This window comes from Diachasma alloeum, unplaced genomic scaffold, assembly GCF_001412515.2.
Source record: "Diachasma alloeum isolate Michigan unplaced genomic scaffold, Dall2.0 Dall_scaffold_00756, whole genome shotgun sequence".
NCBI classification, from domain to species: Eukaryota; Metazoa; Arthropoda; class Insecta; order Hymenoptera; family Braconidae; genus Diachasma; species Diachasma alloeum.
This window is the reverse complement of record NW_021680886.1, coordinates 47,752-52,207: the sequence shown is the minus strand read 5'-3', so window position 1 is coordinate 52,207 and position 4,456 is coordinate 47,752. Positions and strand designations below refer to the sequence as shown.

Genomic DNA, 4,456 nt, shown 5'->3' with positions numbered 1-4,456 from the left:
CCAGTCTTTTACTGTAATCTGGTAGCGATCGTCGGCACTCAGGGGACCACCCTCGAAATTAGATTCACTGATTTCGGTTGGGAGCTGTTACGGAGGGTTGACTTTTCTCGGCTTGATATTGATTAATTTGAATTATCGATGATCGGAGAACGTGTTAGTTTCGCGAGTTATCCGTGACTGAAATTTTAATTATCGATTTAGTGTGAGGAGGGCCTGAGTGCTTTGGTTTTCTGGTGGGGGAAAATTTCGACTGGTGTTGATGCCCGTTGATTGCGACAGGGTGAATATTTCGCTTTTGGGAAGTTGAGTAAAGAATTTTTTGTGTGGCGGCAGGTGGCCTGAATTGTGTTTTATTTTATTTTGTCGAATTGGGTAAGTTTTAGTTTTTTTAATGAATTTTTATTTTAGTTCCTAACTTGGGGTTGCTTAGGGGTTGATGATTTTAGGGGTTGTTATGGCTTACCGGAAGGGACTCGGTGAGCTAGACAACTTTTGTTAATAACATTTTTCGAATGGGCGCGTTATTTAAAAGTTATGCCAATTGTTAGATTATTGTTGTTTATTTAACTGGCTCCGTGGTTTATTAACCGAGTTTGGAAATTGTTGGCTTATTTTTTGGCACTTATGGCGCGCTATTTCTGAGGCTAATGTTAAGGCGAAAAGTTGCGTTTATTTATTTATTGGAGGGGGTTAAAGATTTTTGGGGAAATTTGTTAATAACAATTGTAATTATTGTCCGATTTTATTGAACGAGGGCTTGAACTCTTTGGTTTGTTTACCCGCTCGTTTTTTGTTTAGAAAGGTTTTGCGTAACTCTATTATTGTAGGATTTAGCAAGAATATTCTATGTGGGAAAAGTTGGACCCCTGCTTAAGTTATTTGTTAATAACTTTAGCAATTCTCGAAGTTTTTCAATAAATGCTATATTGGAAGTTCCGTCGCACTAAGGCGAATCTTTTGACGTATTTAGAATATATAAGAATTTCAATTTAGTATCTTATTTTTGAGAAAAATGGTTTTACTAGTGTAGGGTAGTGGGGGTTGTTTTCCGAGTTGGTCTGAATGGGATGACTGAAGGCTCAAAATTTCTGTCTTGTGAAGGGGAATAATTTTGGTTCTTTGCACTTCATTGGTTGGCCATTAGTTTATTTATTATTAAGGTTTTATGAGTTTTATATCTGGTGAACAGTTGCGTTTTGAATTTTATGACTTTTGGGGAGGTTTTGGAGGGTGGTTTTTGTCTGAAAATAATTTAGACATATCACGCCATACCACTGGTCACGGACGAATCACCTGAACAGCGAAAAATTTCACATCAGATTTCCGTCGTAAAAGAATTGATCAAACAGAAACACAACATGGTGAAATTGACCCTGGTGGAAATTTTGCGGTCAGATTCTGTCAAATAATGTCAGAAAATTTCAAAAAATGTGAAAAAATGACCAATATTGCGATTTCTAACATAAATTTCCAGAATTTGTCATAATATGACAAATTTTGTTCGAAAATTTTCGTAAATATTTTCAAAAAAAATGTCATATTATTTTAAATCGATAGAAGGTCAGAATATGACAAATAATGGAGTTATCTGACAAAAAATGTCATGATAAGTGAAATTATGTCAGATTCTTGATGTCATAATTTGTCATATGATGAAATTTTCTGACGAGTATCTGTGATCAAAATGTTTTCCAAAAATGTCGAAATATGACATTATCTGTAAATTAATGACAAAATAAGAACGTATGATGTCGTACTTTGACAGATTCTATCAAACACATTATATAATAATTTGTCATATGATGACATTTTCTGACGAGTACCCGTGCTAAAAATGTCCACTAGGAATGTCAAAAAATGACATTATCTATAAATTAATGAAATAATAAGAACGTATGATTTCATACGTAGACAGATTCTGTCAGGCACAATCCATCATAATCTGTCATACAGCGACATTTTCTGACAATAGTCTAGGCTGAGAATATTCTCAGAAAATGATAAAATATATCAAATGATGACATAATAAAACATTTTATGTTATATTTTCACCGATTCTGTCATAATTAATATGTCATCCTATGACATTTTCCGACAAGGATTTGGGCTGAGAATATTCCTAGAAAATATTAAATTATGTCAAATGATCACATAATGAAACATCTCATGTCATATTTTCACAGATTTTGTCAGGGATGTTTTAATTACATAAAGTGGAGAATTCTGAAAATTGCGTCATTTGAGAAATTCTGACATTATCTGACGAAGAACGAGATGAATCATCAAAATTTGATATTTGCTGATTAAATATCGCAAATGATCGTGAAATTATGACATATTCTGTAAAAAAATCCAAATAGGGACTTAGAGTTTTCATGATTTTTTTATTAGGATACTTCCGTTAGATTGATCTTTAATGCCTAAATGAGGTTAGGCGGTGTATGAGGTGAATTTGAGAGTGAATTTCTGTGGTTCCCGGTAGCTTAGTCGGTAAGAGTGCCCGGCGCATATCTGGGAGACCCGGGTTCGATTCCCGGCTGGGTGAAGCGGAAATTTTTTCTCTCTAAATTCTAATTCTCTTAGGACACAAAATCTTAATTATTCAATCAATGATGAAATTGATTGCACAATGGCGTCGGCATGGTTATAGACCGGAGGGGGATGGAAACTAGGACTTGGGGCAAAATGGCATGCCCATGCACCATCTATGTTCCTCTTTTTGAATGGACCTCGCTATCCCGTTTCACACCACTATACAATGTACCCCGATATATCATTATATCCCACTGTTCTGATTTACCCTGCTATGCCATTTTACCCCATGAGCCGTTTTCCCCACTATTCAGTTCACCTCAATATTCCGTTTTACCCCATTATCTAATCTACCTGCCTCACGCTTCGCCTCATTCCATTTTATCCCACTGTCCTTTCCACTACGCTTCCTCCTATCTTCCCCTCCCCCTCTTTCACCCCCGCTATCCTGTATTACCCGTACCCCTTGTTCTCCTCTTATCATTCCCCTTCCATGAATTGCCTATATAAACCCCAAAAATATTAGTCTCATTAGAAGCAACATCACGACCTACAGGACTCCCGGACATCCAGCGATCACTGAAGCTAAGTACCCTCGAGCCGGGTCAGTAGGTGGATGGTTGACCGTAAGGGAACACCGAAAGACCTGTTCCACTGATTTTTTTTATATTATTTTTACTGGTTTGCTGAATTCGGGAAATTAATGTAGTTAATCATCCCGTACCGATAAATTTGGAGACGTTGTTAATATTAGTTCTAATAATTGATCAAATTTTATGAGAAAAAGGACTATTCTGACATATTATGACGAAAGATGACATTAAATGTCGAAAAATGAAAAGGGAACTCCCAGGAGAGTCGTCATATTATGACATATTATGGAAAAAAATGTCAGCAAATGTCATACGAGGAGAATAAACTCCGAGAACATATTATGAGAAATTATGACAAATTCTATGGAAATTTGTCAGATTATGACAGATTTTTTATTGCAATTTATGACATTTTCCGAAATACCGGTTCCAAATTTGGCCAATATCCCGTCCATTTCTGACTAAATATGTAAAATTCCGACATATTTGGACAGATTCTGATATACTTTGACATATTCTGACAATTTTTCTATCGAAAAATTTGACAAAATGTGTCAGAATTTGACATTTTCTGACAAAATTTAACAGAATCTGACCGTAAAATTTCCACCACGGGAGTAAAGAGCCTACTGATAATGCTGTGAATGATATCGAAAGCCATACCTCTGCACTTGAAGGCTTGTCCCGAAAAACCCGTAATGAAAATGTGATCAACAATAGTAACATTGTAGCCTATAAAAATTCTAAACCTGCAACCAGTATACATCTAAACATTCATAAATCACCTGGTGGTATTCGACATGAAAGCCGTGAACATTATAATAAATATATTGCAAATGTGGTTCAACGCTCTATAACAACTTGGAAACGTAATATAGCAAATTATGTTCATTGGAAGCTACTTGTAGCTCCGCAAGTAGCTGAAAATTATACAGGAATTATCTCCATTATTGAAGTACTCCGTAAAGCTAGGATCATATATTAGAGTATGCATATATTATAAACCACCATCAGGCGTACAATCAGAGTTAGATCATTATTTGAGCTCTCATAACGGTTCCGCTAAACGTGCTTTAACATAATCGTCTATGTAATGATTATCAGGAGATCTCCGAATAATCATTACTAATCTTTATATCCGGAGAATCAGACTCAGAATGCTAAATTGTGAAAATCAATTGATTCGTGACGATTTTTGTGAGGAGGCGTCAATAATATTCAAAATATTTCAATGTTACCTTGTGGGAGGGGGGGGGGATTGGCAATGGGCGATCTATCAAAAGTTTGGAGTTCAAAAACATTAATAATGGGTGGATCGTTGAGAAAAATCT

At 35.7% G+C, this 4,456-nt stretch overlaps 1 non-coding gene across 1 annotated transcript; it reads left to right on the top strand.

Moving 5' to 3' along the window:
• Nucleotides 1-2,472: 2,472 nt before the first annotated feature.
• Nucleotides 2,473-2,545, top strand: Trnam-cau. The gene has a single exon. It is a non-coding gene; the product is annotated as a tRNA-Met (tRNA).
• Nucleotides 2,546-4,456: the final 1,911 nt, after the last annotated feature.